The following is a 21,898-nucleotide window of genomic DNA, read 5'->3' on the forward strand; positions in this document are numbered from 1 at the left end:
TGAGCAAGAAATGTAAATGACAGAACATTGTACAGTGGATAGAGCATAGGTTTTATAGTCAAGATCTGGGTTGGAATTCTGGCTCTGACGTTTACCATTGTTGTGATGCCGAGCAAGTCCTAACACCCCTTAGCCTCAATACCCTTACTGGTAAAAATCACAATGATAATAGCATCCACATGACAAAGTCATTGTGAGAGCCAAGAGAAATAATGTATGTGTAATTATTTGCAAATCTTAATGAGAATTTAATGTATTATCATATTTGAGATATTACATAGAATTTCAGTCACCCAAAACTCTTTCCTTGTTTGACATCCTATTTCCTTAACATCAATATTTTTTTTCAGGTGTGCTATATGGCTGGAAATCAAAAAGCATTTTGATCTTAGAACATTCATAATTAAAAATAACCTAAAAGAAAATATAAAGACTATTGGTGGTGGGAAGTAATTTGTCAGGGATGGCTTACTCAAAATGTTTTGAAAAACATAATTGTATACACATATAACTGGAAAAAGGAATTGGATTAGTCATATTTCAAAGATGAGAGGCAGCAGGTGGATAGCTTAAATGCCACCTTGGTTCTGATGACATATTCAAAGAAACAGAGAAAAGCCTTGACACACTGGGTTGATCTCCTGAGGAAGATCTTTCATTTTGACCTTCAATCACCTAGTCAAGCCTTCATTGAGTAAGAATTAAGCACTATGTTTATAAATGAGGTAAATGCAAACTGGCTAGGATATTAAGACTAAGGGCCTCTTTCGGAATGTTCTTATCTTTATCTCTGGACATAGCTCTCTGTGAACAACAAACATAACTAATTACCATGCTCTCTAAAAAATCCCCATGTATTTCATGCAGTTTGGGAATGGATTCTTAAACTCCCTAGAGGTCTCGGTGATTTATTACTATTTAATTCATTTGAACAAGAAAAGCAAATACCATGGGCCAATCACAAAGAAAAAGTAGAAACAGTCCATGCACTCAAGGAGTTTACATTTTCCTGGGGTGAAAATCATATTTTACTGGTTCTGGATCTTGATAAGTTCTACCATGTCCTTAGCATCCTGGATAAAATAAGAACAAATGAAAAATAATCCAACTGGGCTCCAAGGTATATTTCCTTTTTTTTTTTTACATTTTCATTATTTTAGTTTTACCCAATTACATGTAAAATAATTTTAACATTCATCTTTCAAAATTTTTAATTCTATATTTTCTTCCTCCATCTCTCCCTTCACCCTTAATTGAATAATAAATAATAAAGCCAAGCAATTTGATATAGGTTATACATGTGCATTCATGCAAAACATATTCCTAGAATAGTCACATTGTAAAAGACAATACAGACCAAAACAAGGAAAAACAAAACAAAAAAGAACATAAAAAAGTGTGCTTCAATTGGAATTCAAACTTCATAAGTTCTTTCTCTGGAGATGGATAGCATTTTTCATCTTAAGTTCTTCACAACTATCTTAGATCATTGTATTGCTGAGAACAGCAAAGTCATTCAAAGCTGATCATCATGCAATATTGCTCTTACTGTGTACACTGTTCTTGTGGCTCTTTTCACTTCATTTTGTTCATACAGGTCTTTCCAGGTTTTTTTCTGAGAACAACCTGCTCATCATTTCTTACAGCATAGCAGTATTCCATCACAACCATATGCCACATGTCATCAGTTATTCCCCAAAGGATGGGTATCCCTTCAATTTCCAATTCTTTGCCAACCCAAAAAGAGCTGCTTTATATTTTCATACGTACATGTATTTTTCTTTTTTTTTTAAATCTCTTTGCGATACAGACCTAGTAGTGACATTGCTGGGTCAAAGGGTATACATTGTTTTATAGCTTTTTGGGCATAGTTTCAAACTGCTCTATGGAATGGTTTGACTAGTTCACAACTCCACCAACAGTACACTAATGTTTCAATTTTCCCACATCCCCTCCAATAGTTGTCATTTTCCTTTTCTGTCATATTAACCAATCTGATAGCTGTAGGGTGGTACCTGAAAGTTGTTCTAATTTTCATATCTCTAATCAATAGTGATTTAAAGCATTTTTATATGGCTATAGCTAGCTTTAATTACTTTGTCTGAAAACTTCCCATTCATTTCTTTAAACCATTTATCAATTGGGGAATGGCTCTTTTTTTTTTTTATAAATTTGACTCATGTCTCTATATATTTGAGAAATGAGGCCTTTATCAGAGATATTTGCTATACATTTTTTCAGTTATGATTACTATTTCCTTCCATCTTATTTCTCCTATTTGTCCCATTCTCTTTCTCTCTTTTTACCCTGTACATCCTCAAAAGTGTTTTGCTTTTGACTACTGCCTCCCCCAGTTTGCCCTCCTTTCTGTCCTCCTCCTCTTATCTTCTTCCTCTCCTACTTTTCTGAAGGATAAGATAGATTTCTGCACCCAACCGAGGGTGTAGGTTATTCCTGCTAGAGTCAATTCCAATGTAAGTAAGGTTCAAGGGCTCCCATCCAGCTGCATGTCTTCCCTTCTGCTGGAAAATACTCTTTTGTGACTCTTTTATGTAAGATAGTTTACTTCATTCTACCTCTCCCACCTTTCTTCCAACACATCCTCTTTGTCACTCCTTAATTTTTTTAAGAGATCATCATATCATATTCAACTCACATCCTTACCCTCTGTCTATATATACTTCTTCTAACTACCCTAATAATGATAAAATTATTAGGAGTTACAAGCATCTTCCCATGTAGGAATGTAAACAGTTTAACCTTATAGAATTACTTATAATTTCTCTTCTATTTACATTTTTATGCTTCTCTTGAGTCTTGTATTTGAAAGTAATTTTCTTTCTATTTACCTCTCCTCTTTTCGTTGGGAATGCTTGAAAGTTCTCTGTTTCATTTAATGCCCATTTTTCCCCTGAAGACTATACATATTTTTGCTGGGTAGATGATTCTTGTAGAAACTGTTGAACTTTTTATTATCCTGCCTGTGGCTCCATGGTATTTGAACTGTTTCTTTCTGGCTGCTTGCAATATTTTCTCCTTGACCTGGGAGTTCAGGATTTGGCTATAATATTCCTGGAAGTTTTTATTTTGGGATGTCTTTCAGGGGGTGATTGGTGGGCTCTTTCCATTTCTATTTTACCCTCTCGTTATAGAATATCAGGGTACTTTTCCTTGACAATTTCTTCAAAAATGATGTCTAGGCCCCTTTTTTTATCATGACTTTCAGGTAGTCCAAAAATTCTTATATTATCTCCCCTTGATCTATTTTTCCAGATCAGTTGTTTTACTAATGAAATATTTCACGTTTTATTCTATTTTTGTTCACTTTTAAAAAAATTTTAATTGCTTCTTGATATTTTTTTTAAATTGCTAGCTTCCATTTGCCCAATTCTACTTTTTAAGGAATTATTTTCTTCAGTAAGCTTTTGTCTCTTCTTTTTCATTTGCCCAAATCTTATTTTTATGGCATTTTCCTTTTTATTAGATTTTTGTGCCTCTTTAGCCTTTTGGCCTATTTTGTTTTTTAAAGTGTTATTTTCTTCAATATTTTTATGCCTCCTTTAATAACCTCTTGATTCTTTCTTTCATGGTTTTCTTGCATAACTGTCATTTATTTTCCCTTTTTTCCTTGACTTGTCTTATTTGATTGATGGGGTGAGATAAATTCATATTTTTCTTTGAGGCTTTGTTTTCTTCTGGGTTTCTGTTTTGATCTTCCCTGTCACCATAGTAACTTTTTTGTCATAAGGATCTTTTTTTTTATTTTGCTTTCTGATTTTTCCAACCTGTTTCTTGACTTTTAGCTTTACACTAAAGTTAGGCTTTTCTTCTGGCAAAGAAGGGGCATTATTCATAGCTTCGTATTTTTGTGTAGCTATTTTCAGAGTCAGTTTTGGGGAGTTATAAGCTTTCTGTTCTTCCAAGGTGCTGTGTACTAAGAAGGGGTGTGTTTACTACTCTCCTGGGCTATTCTCTGGTCTGTGAGCAACCATAAGCACACTTTTCTGCCCTAGAACTGTGACTATAGTCTCTGCTACCCTGCAGCCACAAGCTCTTGTGTACTAGTTCTTCTCCTCACCCTGGTACTGCGACTCAAGACTACAACCCAGATCCAAGTATGGATAATTCAAGAAAGTCCTGTACCCAGTGCCAGTAATGGACCTCTATAATCTCCTTCTGAGCAGTTGTCCAATTCCCTTACCACTTGTGGGCTTAGAGTTCTGAAAACAGCTGTCACAGCTGCTGATTCAATTGCTTCCCAAGCCTGATGCTTGTTTCCTGTGGCATGGCTACTACAGCCTGTGCTGGACTGTGTTCCATTCTCACCCTGATGTGATAGACCTTTTGTGTCAACTTTCTAAATTGTCTTTTGTTGGAAAAATTGTTTCACCCCATTCTTTTGTGGGTTCTGCTGCTCTACAATTTGTTTTGAGGCATTATTTAAAGTTGTTTCAGGTGGAATTTGGAAGAGGTCAGGTGACTCCTTGTCTTTTCTTTGCCACCTTGGCTTTGTCCCCCACCCTTATCCCATAGACTTTTAAAAATCTTCTACTGACTTGAAAATAATCTCTTTTGCTGGAAATAACCTTGTCTCTTATTTCTTGGAATTTGTATCTCATTCACTAACCCACTGCCCTTTATTCTTGTTGGTTTGATTGAAATAAGCTCAGTAGCTGACTATTACAGTTAACTGAGTTCTTTAAGAGAAGCTAGTTTTCTCTACTCCTTGCCTTGGATTAGCATGTCACCTTCTCTGTGGGGTGTGTGGCAAGTGATGGCGAGTAGGATATGTTATCTTTCCAGGCTTTCTCACATCAGCTATCCGAAAGAAAAAAAAAAGGTGCCAGGCAAGTGAACATTTCTTTTTCCTTAAAGTTTGCTATTTATGTTGGTTTTTCTGTAATATTTCTGGTGTGGGTATGGTGATAGCAATTGTTCTCAGTATATTGACAAAACTGAGATAACAGACAACTTTTGACCCAGTGAATGGTCATAGATCAGAAAACCACCTCCAGATACCTCCCAGCCTATCTGTGTTTAAATTTCCATGAGGTGCTGCCCTCCTACCTATTCCTTACTCTGAATATAGTCTCAGACTCTATTATTAAAGGCCTAAAACTTAAATATTTTTAGAAGTTTAACGTGTAGTCATAATACAATTTTCACCATCAATGAGAAAGAAAATATTCACTTGCTCCACATACATACAAAATCAAAGTCTTCATTATTCTCAAGTCTCTTTAGATGCCGTTGTCAGTCTCTGTAGATGCCATTGTCCTGCTTAAACTGTATTAGTTCCAAGGGGAAAGAAACAGCTCCTTTGTTCAGGAATTTAATTTTGACAGAAGCATCACTTCATTCGTCTCAGTTAAAGTGTTTCTTTTGATTGTAAAGGCAACACTCCTGTAATGGAGAGCATTCAGCCATCTGTGACCCTCTCAGATGCAGTTTCTCAAAAAGACTTTGACACTTGACTGATTGATCTCAAAATTTTTTAGCAAAATCTTTCAAAGAACAAAAGCTTTGGAGTGTAAGAAACTTTCTTAGAGTCCTATACTGTGAGAAAACCTCATTCTGGATAGTCCACTGTTATTATTATATATTATAATATATATTATATATGTATATTATATATATATATTATAATGGTCCTGTGTTATCTCATAATGATTATGAATGCATATACATTCACATATAAGCATATTCATATATCATTTTATTTTGTCACAATGTTGATTTAGACACTATCAAAGATGGATTCCAGAAAAAGAAAAATATGACACTTGGTGAGGAAAGTCAGAGCGATAATAATTGCTAGCATTTATACAGTGCTTTAAGGTTTGCAAAGTACTTTATTAATATCACCTCATTTTATCCTCATAACAATGCTGGGAGATAGGTTCTATTGTAACCTCCATTTGAAAGAGTAGGAAACTGAGGCAGACAGAGATTAACTGCCATTCAAACAATCAGCATTTGAGGGCAGATTTAAATTCAAACAACTCTTTTTGAAACTGCAATGATCATTAAACTATGGTTGAAGGAAGGAATGAAGCCATGTCTTCCTAAAACTTTATTTCTAAAGTGTATTAAAAAGAACCTTCCTCTAAATAACTATATGTGATGCCTGTCTGTGATTCTCTTTCCCTCCTCCCGCTCCCCTAACCCAGGAAAAGATCATTCCTCCCAATTGCACTATTTCACAGTAAGGCATATACTAGACTGTCTATAAACATTGACCTCACTGATAGTGCTTTAAATGTGAATTAAATGTTCAATGATCAGTGGGTACGTATGGATGAAACGTCAATTGAAACTCAATATTCATGGTATAATGAAAGCAGAGGGCAAAAGTATGGAAACCTGGGTCACAGGTTCACCATGAAAAGGTAAGCAAAGGAGTTGGTTTTATTATGATAACAAATGCAATAAGAGAAATCATTTCAGGAGATATTTAGTATTTGTTTTAATTTCAGAGCTCATAGAGTGCTGGGCCTGGTGTCAGGATGATCTACTCCAAATCCAGGCTTAGATACCAATTAGGTGTGTCACCCTAGTCAAGTACTTTAACCTTTGCTTACTTTATTTCCCTTAGTAATAAAATGACAACAATAGTAACACCTACTTCACCTTATTGTGAGGATGAAATGATGTATTAATTGTAAAGAGCTTTACAGAGCCTCTGGCACATATTTAAAAATTAGATATTATTTTTATTATTGCTTTTTATTGCCAAAAAAGCCAGAGGTGGGAGTAAAAATGACAAAACAAAATTTTTATGCAGATGTTTAATCGATATAAATCAATTGTCAAAAAACCCAAATTGGCTACAAACCGATTTAGTCAGAAAATACTTGACTGACTTGCCAAGAGGAAAGAAAGGCCAGCTAAGGGCAACAGGGGGTTGGAATGACAAAATTGCACGTAAAAGGATAGTGGAAACTTATGAACATGTCATACCATATAATAGCAGCAAGCTGTGGAAGGAAAACGACGACGGCAGCTTAAAGAAAGCTTGGCAAATGTGTGAAATCAGTAGGCATCCTGAAAATGTTAAAGGATGAAATTAGAAAGGATGCTGAAAAACAAAGATCAATAAATAATGAAGGGATTTTTGTAAAGATCTCTCAAACTGTCAAGGACAGAGGAGAAACCATATTTGGCACACAATATCACAGTCTTACCTTAAAAAAACGAAATAGAAATAGTACTATAGACAACAAAGAGAAGAATTTCAACTGAACCAAGGATATGAAGAGCAGATCCCTACTTTAGGTAAAACAGTTTGGAGGGCATTGAGGCATTAATTATCAAGATATCTGAAAGAGGGCAAATTGTCATGGGGAAAAATGGGAACTGAAAATAAAAAGCTAAAAAAATGAGAAACCAAGGGAATGCTAAAACAACTATGGATCCATTTATCCACTTTCACATTTACATAGAATAAATTAGGCACATATTAAGGTAATTCTTGGTGATAACAAGAGATTGCAATAAATAAATAAATAAATTTCAAAAGAAATATTCCATAGGAGACCATATCTTTACCATTATAAAATTGTCTGATATATAAAAAAATAGATTTCACTATGCTCACTGGGAAGTATTTAATAGTAAACATTAACATAGTGCTATAAGGTTTTCAAAGTTTTTATATATACACATATATTTCAATTAATACAACATATTAATACAAATTATAATAGTATAATATATGTATATGCATAAATGTGTATAACATATGTATGTATGTATGCATGTATGTATGCGGCGTAGGGTGTGCTCAGGGAAGACTAGCACCTCAGGTGTGAGTGGTGCTGAGCCCTTTTCAGGGATGCTTTCCATCTTTGATAGCCATGTGACTCACTCAACTTTCACCTGCAGCTCCAAAAAGCTATGGCATGTTCAGTGTCCACACCTTTCAGCAGACAGGCTAAACTGAGTTGAGTGAAATGGAGGACTCTCAAACCCTCTAAGCATCTAATGACTTCTCGTGGTGGAATGGGTAAATGAGAACAATCTGTTCCAATGGCCATGGAAGCGACTGAGGCAGGAACTGTGGAGTACCTAGAGCTTGGTTACACATCAAAAATACCAAAGTCATCCACTTCATTCCAAGTCATCACCACTTGTCTTAACTTGTCTTGCCACTGGACTTTGATGACTCTAGAAGAGAGAGTGAGGCCAATTACTTCATGCAATTCTGCCTTACTTAAATCCAATTTATGTGTGAATCAAAAGAAATCATCTATACCATTTTACTATTTTTACCAATCTTAAAGGCTTGTGGTGACAGGCAAGTGAAGAAGCAGCAAGCATGGATATGCTGGGAGTTGTACTGACAACCTTGCACATAGGTGCCCAGACCATAGGGTTGCCTTCTCAATGAAAGCAGCAATGGGATTCACCAGCCCCATTGGTGTCTGAGAAGCTTTTTTAAAGGACTGAACTGCTCATCTCCTGGTCTGATGAAGGGCCTAGAAAAGGTGCCCTAAAAATTGTCTGCTTCACCCAACCCCAGCATGCTTAGTGTACCTGGTGGGGATCCCACTTTGTAGTTGAAACAAAAAAAAAGTACAAGAACTTTTATAAAGATGATTTCCTTCACCATCAGTACACGGAGTATATGCACACTTAAGGACAACATGAAATCCTATATACCTGAAAGCCAAAAGGCTCCTTTTGCAAGAGAACTCAATAGTTATCAAATAGCAATCCTGAGGGGAAATTGTCTGGTAAACGAGGGCCAGCTTACTGAAGTTGGAGCTAGATGCACATTTTTTTCTGAAGACACCACAGTGAAGGGGAGTGGTGTAAACTTGGCATGGATTTTTCAATCAAAACTATTCTAGTCAACAAACTTGTATGTCTGCCAAAGGGAGTGAATGACAGGCTCATGGCAATATAATTGACATTTGCAGGAAAGGGCCACTCACCATCATCAATGTCTTTGCTTATACCATGATGAACCCTGATGAAGTCAAAGAAGAATTTTATGAAGACCTGGAGAAATATGCTGAAAGAGGGAAAGCTTGTGATTCTGGGTGACTTTGATGCCAGAGAAGGTACAGATTACCAGACATGGCAGTGAGTTCTTGGGAGGGATGGAGTCAGAAACAGCTGCAGCAATGGTCACTTACTACTGAAGACTTACTTGTGTGTTTCATTACCTTCTCATCAATGACAGTCTTCCATTTACCTAAACGCAGTAAAACTTTATGTATGCACCCTTGAAACAAACACTGGCATTTAATAGATTATATCATCATAAGAAAAAGAGACAGAAAGGATGTGAGGATGACGAAGGCCATGTGTGTCACACGGTGCTGAACTGATCATAGACTTGTCCTCTCCAAGCTAAATATTCCCATTAGCCAAAAGCTGCAGTCCCAAGACAAAATGAATAGGAGAAGACTTATTGTCTACACATTAGGTTGCTTGTCCAAGTGGGAACAGTTCATTGCTAACTTGAAGGGAAAGCTAAGCCAGCACATGGTTGACAACAGTAGATCAATAAAGGATTGGGCAGCTTTCAGAGATCTGGTTTGCAGCACTACATTCACTCCTACAGGCCAGAACACTCGCAAACATCAAGAATGCTTTAACAGAAAATAACAGGGAAATTCAGAAGCTTGAACTTCATAAGGCTTACCAGCAAGACAGTTTATCTGTCTCTACAAAAGCAGTATTTAACTACATCAAAAACAAAGTAGAAATAAAACTTAGAAAGGTACAGGATTCTTGGGGTTGGAGATAAGATGGTGGCTAGAAAGCCGGGACTTGCCTGAGCTCCCCACCAGGTCCCTCCAAACACCCATAAAAATGGCTCTGAACAAATTCTAGAACCACAGAACCCACGAAATACCAGAGGGAAGCAGGGCTCCAGCCCAGGACAGCCTGGATGGTCCCAGGTAAGGTCTATTGCACCATGCTGGGAGCAGAGCCCAGCGTAAGCCATAAGCCACACCTAGACCAACCAGACTGGGAGCCAGGCAGAAAAGACCCTAGTGCCCTGAATCAGTGAGCTGTGGCAGTTACCAGACTTCTCAACCCACAAACATCAAAGACAACAGAGAAGGTTAGTGGGAAAAGCTACTGGGACTGAGTGAAAGGAGTTCATTGTTCAGCCACTGCCCCAGGGGCAGCAGAGGTGGTGCAGCCCTGAGGCTGCTTGCAGAGCTACAGTTGCAGTTGCTTCTGGCCCCAGGTCCACCTGGTGGGAGGAATTAAGTGGCAGATCTGAGCAGGAGTGCAGAGCCAGCTTAGGTCTGAGTCTGGTTGGGGGAGGAGGAGCTCTGGTGTGACAGAGCTTGCTGTGTAGAAATAGCTCTGAAAACAACAGCACAGGCCCCCAAGCTTGGGACAAAGTACTCTATATTCTACAAGCAGTCATACTCTGACAAAAACTCAAGGGTCAAGTAAGTTGGCTGGGAACATGGCCAGGCAATGAAAACAGACTCAGATTCAGACTCAGACTTTGGAATCTTTCTTTGGTGACAAAGAAGACCAAAAATACATCAAGAAGAAGTCAACAAAGGCAAAGAGCCTGCATCAAAATCCTCCAAGAAGAATATGAACTGGTCCCAGGCCATGGAAGAGCTCAAAAAGGAATTGGAAAAGCAAGTTACAGAAGTAGAGGAAAAATTGGGAAGAGAAATGAGAATGATGCGAGAAAACCATGAAAAACAAGTCAATGACTTGCTAAAGGAGACCCAAAAAAATACTGAGAAAAATACTGAAGAAAATGACACCTTATAAAATAGACTAACTCAAATGGCAAAAGAGCTCCAAAAAGCAATGAGGATGCCTTAAAAAGCAGAATTAGCCAAATGGAAAAGGAGGTCCAAAAGACCACTGAAGAAAATACTACTTTAAAAATTAGATTGGAGCAAGTGGAAGCTAGTGACTTTATGAGAAATCAGGATATTATAAAACAGAACCAAAGGAATGAAAAATGGAAGACAATGTGAAATTTCTCATTGGAAAAACCACTGACCTGGAAAATAGATCCAGGAGAGATAATTTAAAAATTATTGGACTGACTGAAAGCCATGAAAAAAAAGAGCCTAGGTATCATCTTTTAAGAAATTATCAAGGAGAACTGCCCTGATATTCTAGAGCCAGAGGACAAAATAGAAATTGAAAGGTTCCACCAATCACCTCCTGAAAAAGATCCCAAAAAGAAATCTCCTAGGAATATTGTTGCCAAATTCCAGAGCTCCCAGATCAAGGAGAAAATACTGCAAGCAGCCAGAAAGAAACAATTTGAGCGTTGTGGAAACACAATCAGAATAATACAAGATCTAGCAGCTTCTACATTAAGGGATTGAAGGGCTTGGGATATGATATTCTGGAGGTCAATGGAGTTAGGATTAAAACCAAGAATCACCTACCCAGCAAAACTGAGTGTGATGCTCCAAGGCAAAATATAGATTTTCAATCAAATAGAGGACTTTGAAGCTTTCTCAGTAAAAAGACCAGAGCTGAATGGAAAATTTGACTTTCAAACACAAGAATCAAGAGAAGCATGAGAAGGTAAACAAAAAAGAGAAATCATAAGGGACTTAGTAAAGTTGAACTGTTTTGTTTACATTCCTACATGGAAAGATGATGTGTATAATTCATGAGAACTCAGTATTAGGGTAGCTGAAGGGAATATATATATATATATATATATATATATGTGTGTGTGTGTGTGTGTGTGTGTGTGTGCGCGCGTGTGTATATGTATATATATACATATATATTATATATATACATATATATTATATATACATATATATATATATATGTAGACAGAGGGCACAGGGTGAATCGAATATGAAGGGATGATATCTAAAAAAAATCAAATTAAGGGATGAGAGAGGAATATATTGAGAGAGGGAGAACTGGAGAGATAGAATGGGGTAAATTATCTTGCATGAAAGTGGCAAGAAAAAGCAGGGGGAATGAGTGAATCTTGCTCTCATGGGATTTGACCTGAGGAGGGAATAACATACACACTCAATATTTTTTTTTTTTAGCCAAGGGAAAAGACATCAGGGATTCACCATAATGGGTTGTCTTAAGAAATCCCACCCTTTGTGACTCCTGTTTTCACAAGCGGACCAGATTCAATCTACTGAGCTAGACCGAATCCAAGCACCTTCATGGAGGCAAGATGGAGATTATATACATAAAGATTGTAGAAGGTATTGAGGGGTGTCCTGGGGTAACTAGAGGAGGGGTTTAGGGAGGATCTTAAGGAGGAGTCTAAGGAGGAGCCCGATGCGACCAGGATGAGTTCAGACTCCAGGGTGGGGAAATATCTGAAGGCTACCTGGAGATGACAGACAATGAGAGAGGCAAGGTAACTGAGCTAGGGTATAGATATTTTGATGACAATGAAGGGTGGGAAGCAGCTGGACAATAGAGGGCTAGGCTAGATGAAGATTTGTGCCTAATGATAATGTAAGGCTTATGGCCTTAGGGGAAGGCCAGATCTAGTAGGAACATTCAAGGAGAGTTCAAGGGAGTTCCCAGAGAATGTACTCCAGGTTCAAGGGGGTTCCCAGAGACTGTGCCCTCATAATTCCCCCCTCACACAAATAGGACCCAAATTCTTTTGGGGTCAGCGACAAAAGTCTCAGCTTCTGAAACTGCTTCCTGCTGTCAAGGTGCGTAAAGCTGTCTCTGTCTTGATGGGTCCAGTTCAAGGGGTATATAGTCTGAGTAATCATCTGGAAGTTGATGGCTTGGAGCCTGGAGGAGACAAACCTGGCAAGGAGGTTAAGCAAACAACCAAACAGACAGTATAGGAGTATACAGAAAGGACAATTTCCCTGGAGGTTATTAAAGATGACTATTTCGTACCTAGCTCCCCTAATCACTTGTTCTGTGCACCACACTGCTTTGGGGTTCAGGAGTGTGTAGCACAGCTAAATTAGGTCAGGGGTATCTAAGAGCAAGGATTGATATTTGGTGAGCCTGTGGTTAGCTACCCACTGGTGGCCCTCTGCTTGTAGGCTGCTCTGAACTCGATGGGGAGCCAGAGCTTCTAAGTAGAGGTTTAGAAGCTTCCTCAATTAGAGTGCCTGTAGCAGCCATGGAGTCTAATTGTTTTGAAAAACAGACAACTGGCTTGGGGTCAGGTCCTAAGGACTGGGTTTGGATTTCCAAAGCCTGTCCTCTCCTTTCATCAGCATAGTGAGTGAAAGGTTTTTCTAGATTAGGTAAAGCTAATGCTGGAGTGGTGGCCAGTTTGGTTTTCAAAGTCTCAAAAGCTTGTGCTGGGTCAGGGCCCCACTCTAGAGGGAGTGAGTCAGGGCCTTGATTGGCAATTAATGGTTGCAGTCCCTCCCAAGCCTTGGGCTTAATTGGATATTGAAGGCCATGGAGGGGAACTATGGTTGGAGTGGTATACGTAGCTTTCCCAGGAATTCCCTGATCCCAAATAATTGGCTCAACCCTCTCCCACACCTCTGAGGAAACATGGGGAGGTCTGCTAAACGGAGGGAAAAGTGAGTTATGAGGTTTAACAAGAGAAAACTGGCTTCCCAATTTCACCATCAGGTCCCTTCCCAACAAGGGGGCAGGGCCAGAGGAGAGTGTAAGGAAGGAGTGTTCAAACAACAGATCCTTGATGCCCATGACCTGATGGGTCAAGGGGCATGTAGGGCCACAGCAATTAATTAAAACAAGAGAACATAGCCGTGATAAAGTGGGTAACCTTACCTTCAGCCTCAATTTTGCCCAAGGCTCTGTGAGAGAGCTGAAGAAAGTGGGAGCACTGCCAAGATGGTCATCTACCTGAGAGCCAGTGTGGCTTAAGAAAAAGGCAAGAAATACTTGATATGGAGCTTGCTGCCCAACAAATCCAGAAGAAATGCCAGGAGTAGAACAAAGATCTGTACATAACATTCATTGATATGACCAAGGTCTTTGTTACTGTCAGCCATGAGAGCTTGTGGAAAATTATGACCAAATTTGGGTATCTGTATTGTGCATCAGTTTCATGACAGTATCCTTGCTTGGGCTCTGGATAATGGACGATGCTTTCATACTTTCCCAATCACCAATGGAGTGAAACAAGACTGTGTGCTTGCTCTCGTGCTTTTTTAACATGATGTTGTCAGTCATACTGTTAGATGCCTTCAACGAAGATGAAAAAGGCACCAAGGTCAGCTACTGCTGTGATGGTAAATTAGTTAACACGAAAAAGGGTACAGACCAAAACTAAAGTGGAAGGGAAGTTGGTGCATGATTTTTTGTTCACAGATAATTGTGCACTTAGTGAAGCCTGTGAAGCTTCAAAGCAACAAAGCGTGAAATCATTCTCTGCTGTTTTTGCCAATTTTGGCCTGACAATTAACAACAAGAAAACACAGGGCCTCCACCAGACATCCATACATGCCATCATTGGTTACAGCAAATGGAGAAGTTTTGAATGCTTTGAATTAGTTGTGCTGAAAAAAAGCGAGCGAGACCCGGATATAAATTTAGATGTGGATTTATTGAAGCGCACGACTGTTCGGAGTAATTACTCAAATCGAACAGCCCTGAGCAAAGGGAGAGAAAGAATATTTAAAGGAAAAGAACACAATTAGATTTCCGTGGAGATGGGAACACAAACAGTGGGACAATCTGAGGCAGGATCATTTCTGTGGAGATGGGGACACAAACAGTGGGGTCCATGGAGATGGGAGTACGAGCAGTAGAGTAATCTGGGGCAAGATGGAGAAACTGAAAGGGGAGCGGTAGGGCATAACAACCTTGCCAATATACTTTCCAGGAATGTCAATATGTCCCCTGGGTGGAAATCAATCCCTGGTTGATGCATGCATTGCCAGAGTTAGCTCAGTGTTTGGGAGGCTCTAAATGAAAGTATGGGAGAGAAGAGTTATTAGAGTGCCTAACAAACTGAAGCTTCTACAGAGCTGTTGTGCTGACCTTATTACTGTATACCTGTGAAACCTGGACAATATACCAGCATCATGCCAGGAAACTGAATCGTTTCCATTTGAATTGTCTTAAGAAGATTCTGAAGATCACCTGGCAAGAGGAGATATCAGACATTGAGGTGATTTCCAGAGCTTAATTGCCAAGCATTCAAACTCTGGTGGGTTGACCACATTGTTTGAATGCCAAATGTATGTTTGCCTAAAAACTCGCACATATGAGGCCCACATGGTAGTCAGATGAAGTGGTACAAAGATACTCTGAAGGTCTCTTTGAGGAACTGTGGAATTAATTATCTCACCTGGGAGACACTGGCAAAGGACCACCCAAGATGGTGTACCTGCATCAAAGAAGGCACAGTGTTTTATGAGCAAAGCAAAAAGCAAATGTGAGATACATAAATTTATATACATTTCTTCTCCAGATGTTCATATGGACTACTTGTGCCTGAATTGGTGTAGAGCCTTCTGAGCTCATATTATTTTGATCTGCCACAACGGGATACACTATATCTTGACTCCAACATAGTAATGTCATTTTGGTCATCTTCAAGAATGAAAGACAACAACCAACTTATTTGATCTTCACAACAACCTGGGGAGGCGTGGGGGAAGGTGTTATTAGTTTCCTCATTTTACAAAGAGGACACTGAAAAAAAAAACCTAAACAGAGTGACTTGCCTAGGTACTAGACACCTAGTAAGTATCTAAGCCTTAGACTCTAAGGCATGACATGAATTCAGTTCTTTCTGAATCTAGGTACAGCACTTTCTACTATACTGCCTACCTACATTAGCTAATTTACAAGAACAAAATGTCACCTTAAAAACTCCCTCCAAAAAAGCTTTTCCAATGAGTATGTCAAAATTATGCTATATTCCTTCAAAGGTATGCTATAACAACAGAGATAAGCTTGTTTGACCACTGATGATTAATCTCAGGTGAAGAAAATACAGGTGGGCATGTGCTTACCAAAGTTGTTTGTCATCATCGTGAAAGTTCTTGAGTGCTGAGTCAAAATTAGGAGGGGATTGGCTACAAATGATGACATTTTCTAGATGATTTCTTTTATAGAGGACACTGTGCTGAATGCATCAAGTCCTGGAATATTGCAGCATCTCCTAAGATTTCCAAAACATTTTGATTTATTTGGAAAAAACAAGTGGACACGGAACAACTATTTTCTACTCTGTGATTTATATGTGGATGGAAAATCATGGAATGCATCTAACTATGTGTACATGCATACAGACAAACACACAGACATCTAACCCTGTTTATATAGGCAGGTATATTCACACAGGTACATATAGTATATATATACATTCATAGATGTGTATACATACAAATACACATGCATATGTGTATGAATGCATACATGCACACATCTATATCTTGTGTACATATCACAAATAGACATGAAGCTGGAATAATTGAACAAAATGAGTGGATGTGATGCATTGCCTTTGAGAAATTGTAAAGTTATTTTTGCCCCGGAACATTTTTTCCCACGGAGGACCTCTCCCAGAGCCTCTATTTTGGGGAGAGGTCCAGGTCATCCGTTCTTCATTCTTCTGTCTCTGCCTGTGACTCCCTGGACTTTACCACCATGCCCCACAGTGGATTCTTTACACAAGTCCCCTTTTCATCTTTCTTTTATGAAATGTCTTTCCCCATTAGGATTTGAGTAACATGAGGGTGGAGACTCTCTTTTTTCATTATGTATTTGTATCCTTATTATTTTGAATGGTGATTGGCACTTAGGTATTTAATAAATGATTGTTGCCTGCCTATTGTATGAATGACAACAAAGGATGTTGAATAGGATAGGATTACTGTTGGGTTTTTTTTTTCATTTGTTGACTATGACACTGAATATTAGTAATATTCATGATTTTCATATAATGATAGTAGTTACTACAATTATTCTTTTAGATGAAGGCATTTATTTTATTTTATCAAATTTTGTATCTTCTCTATAACCAGATTGGGAAAACTATTATTTCTTCATCTTCTTAAAGGAAAGTTTAATTTGCTTTGTTGTTATAATCAACAACATAAAAAGTTATGGAGCTTGAGAGACATATAAAATTATAAAGCTGGAAAACACTAGAGATCACCTGTCTAATCTCCATTTTACAAATGGTGCACTGGAGGTTTGGAGTAATTAATAAATGCCTTGCCACATGTCACACAGCCAGCGAATAGCTAGACTGGGTGGATAGATTTGTTATAGGACTCTTAATACCTCTTCTTTCTCAAGGGGAGCCTGATTTTGATTAGATAGCACATTGTCAGGATGTCTAGAGAAACCCTAGCCTTCCAGTTACAGTTCAGTCTCATAAAGATGTCTGCTCCTATCCTACCAGCTTATCTGTGGAACCTGCTCTTAGTCTGACATAAACACTCCGGTTGATCCTGAAGACCTACAATTCTACTGTAGTGGAGGTTGAGACAATTAGAGTCAAACTGTGGGGAATGGGCAAGAACAAAACTGCAACGAGACAAATTTTGACTTTGGTGAGTGAGGGCAGGCACTTTCAGCAGCTGCAGAGAAGAGGCTGGCTTCAAAAATAGAGCTGTCTAACATAGCACCCTGCTTGTGAACGGATGGGTACTGAAATTCACAGCAGCTGCACTGTGGGCACTCAGGTCCCTTTGGGAGCTAATCTTCACAAGTCTTGATATGATTTTGATTTTTACCTCAGAAGTGGTAACAAAGGCCTCTAATTGCTGGCCTGCTGAAATACCTGGGGAGGAATGCTCACTTTGCGTTAAGGCCAATTCCATGTCTGCTGTTTCATTCCTAATACGTCAAAGCCATTTTATACCCTTCTCAATCTTTATTCTACTCTATATTGGAATGTTTTTTCCAATATAACAGGACATGCAGTGATTTAAATTCATTTGGATGGGAAAAATGAATTTTTCATAATAATCACCCATGCATTTTATCTATATTAATCGTTCCTTCATCTTTCTTAATATAGCATATATAGGTCAATTTATTTTGATTTTCTATTGTATTATAGTACATTTGTGGAGGAGGTATAATGTTAAGCACGGTGGGATTTTTTTCCTGTTTTCCCTTTTGGAATGCTAAGGCAATCAAGTGCCTTTAATGAGTCTTGCTTTTGTTTGAATTGGGCAGGTAAAGGGGGACCTTTTGACTTTTGTTTTGAAGTGCTTCTCAGTACTGAGGTAATCAAGTACCTTTGAGGAGTCTTGCCTTGCAAAGGTAATTGCAAGTAAAGGAGGACCTTTTGTTTTCTTGGAGTGCTTCTCAGCACTGAGGCAACCCAGCGTCTTTGAGTCTTATCTTTGTTTGAATCAAGAGTCATTGATTGGAAACAATGTATATGATCTGGTGTTAGTGATTAAGGATCTTTCACACACCCTTTCTGCTAAGTAGGCTCTGAGCCCCCAGGGCCCTCAACAGGGTATATGTACTCTGAGGTTACCATTTTGCTTGGGGGCTCTTACTTGCTGGAAGTGTCCTGTGATTTGACCAGATGAGACTCTGGAGAGCTGTCACAGAGCCTCCTAGCTTTGAAAAACCCAGATGTTGTTCCTTCTCTCTCTGGTAACTATGTACGTATTGCCATGGATAGACTGGTTAGTGTTATTTGCTCCATTATATTTAATTTCTGCTTGTAATTTCTGTTTGTATTCTCTCTGAAATTCAGGGTGCTGGCTCTTCCCCTTGAACTAAGTGAATGGTATGTGTATGTTTAAATAAAGTAAGATTGTTAACCCCTTAAAGTTGTTTTCCTTAGAAAAGTAGATCAAAGAACCTGTGCTAGCAGCCCTCCTGTCTGCTGGTGCTGTTGGGGTTACGCCCCACAGCAGCTACTAGTAACATTGTTGGTACAGAAGGACACTCAATCTAAGGGGCAGGAGAATTTTAATTAGACATTTTTAAAACAAAAAACACAGTGAATATCATATCAAATAATCTTTATATGATAACATTTGCCCAATAATGAACTAAAGAAAAAAAGACAGATATACAGGATTAAGATCTATACTTCTAGAAACAGGAAAAAAAAACAAACTATTTCCATGGTTTTTTTAGTTTTTAAAATTGTCCCCCAATCCATACTCACAGGCTTTTTTTGCTGTCTGTATTTGTTTTTTTTTTTTGTCATTGTCATTGTCACCGTTGCTGTTACTGGTGATGATGATTTTGGCCAAATCTGCCTGCTAATAGTTCTCCACATAACATCCCATCTCCCAATTCTGTGCCCTTACATAATCTTTCAGTATACCTAGAAATCTCTCCTTTTTGACTTTGATCTCTTGGAATTTCTAGTTTTCTTCAAAGTTCTGCTAAATGTGTCTTCCCACACGAGGCATTACTTGCCTTCTATCCTCCCCAAAATATTTTGTATTCACTCATCTGTGTAAAAGATATTTATACAAGATAAGTGGTGTAATGGCTAGAGGATTAGGTGTGATGTCAGGAAAATCTAACTTCAAAACAAGACTCAGATAATTACGATCTGTGTGACACTGGGCAAGTCACCTAACCACAGTCTGTCTCAAGTTCATCATCTACAAAAAGAGGATGGCAATGATCCATGTTTCCTAAGGTTGATGCGAGGACAAAATGAACTAATAATGTTATTTTAATAGTATTTTATTTTTCCAATTACATGCGAAGACAATTTTAACATTCATTTTAAAAACATTTTCTTGTATATGAAAGAAATGGAATAGTGTTGTGCTATAAGAAATAATGAATGAAGCAGGGTGCTGGAGCAGTGTCAGGAGAAGGACACATCCCCAAGGGAACTCAATTTGAACTTCGTGTTGGGACTTTGCTGACTAAAGCATGCTGATACCTGAGGGTTGCAGCAGGAAGCCTGCAACTGCTATTTGGACATTCTATACTGCTTAAAGAGATTAACTTGCTGGGACCTAGGGGTGGACGTTTGAATTGCAAACAAGTATTTGGGAATGGCACTGAATGCTATGTTTTGCTTTGCTGTGAATGATATGTTTTGTTGTATTTCCCTGAATGTGATTGCCATGTATAATGTTTCTATTTTGTTCCAGGATCTATGGCCATTTAGTTTAGATATTGTTAGTCCATAGATCCTGGAAAGGAGTGGATAATGTAATAGTAATTAAGGTGGGATTTTTTGCTGTTGACCTTTAATGATCCTGGCCTTTGTTTGAACAGGGCAGATAAAGTGGGTTGTTTTTGTATTTCTTAGCACTGAGACAATTGGGAGCCATTGATTTGTATCTGATGTGATACTGGGGGTGGGGAACTTTACCATTCCCAGCCTGGGTGAAGTTGGGGCCCTTCAGGGGCCCTGAACAGGATATATAAGCATAGAGGCTAGTGTTCTCACTCAGAGCTCTGAGCCACAGCAGGAGTGGCAAATGACTCGAGGCCAGCCATTATAATGAGCTCCCCAGATGTACACCCAGATGTTGAATTGTATTTGGTCTGTAATTCAGGGTCCTGGTTTTATCCCCTGAACTAAGCAAATGATATTTGTATGCTGGATTAAAGTAAGATTGTTAACTCCTTAACATTGCTTTCCTTAAGTAAAGCAGATCAAAAGGACCTGTGTCGGCAACTTTCTGGGTTCTAGTTGTTGGTGGATCTTACACCCCCACAGAAGCTGCTAGCTGGATTTTTGAAACACACACACGTGTGTGTGTGTGTGTGTGCGTGTATGTATGTGTGTGTGTATACATATGTGTGTATATATATATATATATACACACACATATGTATACACACACACACACAAAGGGCACAGGGTGAGTTGAATATGAGGGGATGATATCTACAAAAATTAAATTGCGGGGTGAGAGATGGATTTATTGGGAGAAGTAGAAAGAGAGAGATAGAATGGGGTAAATTATTTCACATAAAATGGCAAGGTGTTTTTGTCAAATAATGGTTTCTTGACCCACAAGATCTTTGTGGATCTTTGGATTTATCAAACACTAGGTAATTGTGATAATTTATTTCTGCATATTGTGTAATCTATTCCATTGATCAACCGTTCTATTAGCCAGCACCACAGCAGCACACTCAGAGCTCGAGGCCAGGCCCACGGTGGGCACTGTTCTGATGCGCTGTCCATACAAGATGATGTCCTCTAGACTGATGCCATACCTGGTCAGAAGGGCCCTCCAAGCACCGTGGATGTCAGCATAGAGATTCTTCTCCGAGGGTTTTCCTGAGCCCACCCCATAGCCTCAGTAGTCATAAGAGAAGATGTTGCAGTTGATACCAGTGCCCAGACCAGTGTAGAAGCTGTTCATCTGGCCCAGGTCCACTGCATTGCCATGGGAGAATAGAACTGTGAAGCTGGCCCTTGGCACACAGAGGACCTACATACAGGAAATGCGGTTTCCCCGACTGCTCTTGGTAAAGACCTCACTCCTGTCTAGATAATGCTGTGTATACTGGAAGCTGGCTCGCTCGGTCAGGTGCCATTTCCAGAGGCCCAGGGCCCCCCAGAACCCAGCCCCAAGGTGGAGAACCCTCCCCTGGAACCCAGCTCAGGCGCGGCCACAAGGGAGTAGGTAGGCTGTAGAGGCAGCAAGGTCAATTTGGCTGCGATTCGGCTATGGCGGGGTGGGCAGCAGAAGAGGCAGCAGAGTTCGCCGATGGATAGGCTGTTCATGGCAGAGAGGGAGTCACGCTTTTGTGAGGGAGGGCCCCAGATCCCAGGCTGCGGTGCCAACAGCTCTGGGGATACAATGTCTTCAAAGCGGAATTTGCATTTTATTTATTCATTCATTCATTCATTCATTTATTTATTTATTTTTGCCAAAACACAAGTGGGAAAGACTGTGCTGTGCTTCTCCTCAGCCTCCACCGTGTACAAAGTACCTGCTGGGGGCAGCTAGATGGCGCAGTGAATAGAGCAAAACCTTGGAGTGGGAGGACGTGAGTTCCAATGCAGCCTCAGACACTTAACAGGTACTAGCTG

General features: G+C 39.1%; 1 pseudogene; it reads right to left on the minus strand.

The window, feature by feature from the left end:
* Positions 1 to 20,921: 20,921 nt before the first annotated feature.
* LOC118837348 lies at positions 20,922 to 21,589 on the minus strand (annotated as a pseudogene).
* Positions 21,590 to 21,898: the final 309 nt, after the last annotated feature.

Source organism: Trichosurus vulpecula, chromosome 2 (genome assembly GCF_011100635.1).
Source record: "Trichosurus vulpecula isolate mTriVul1 chromosome 2, mTriVul1.pri, whole genome shotgun sequence".
In the NCBI taxonomy this organism is placed as follows: Eukaryota; Metazoa; Chordata; class Mammalia; order Diprotodontia; family Phalangeridae; genus Trichosurus; species Trichosurus vulpecula.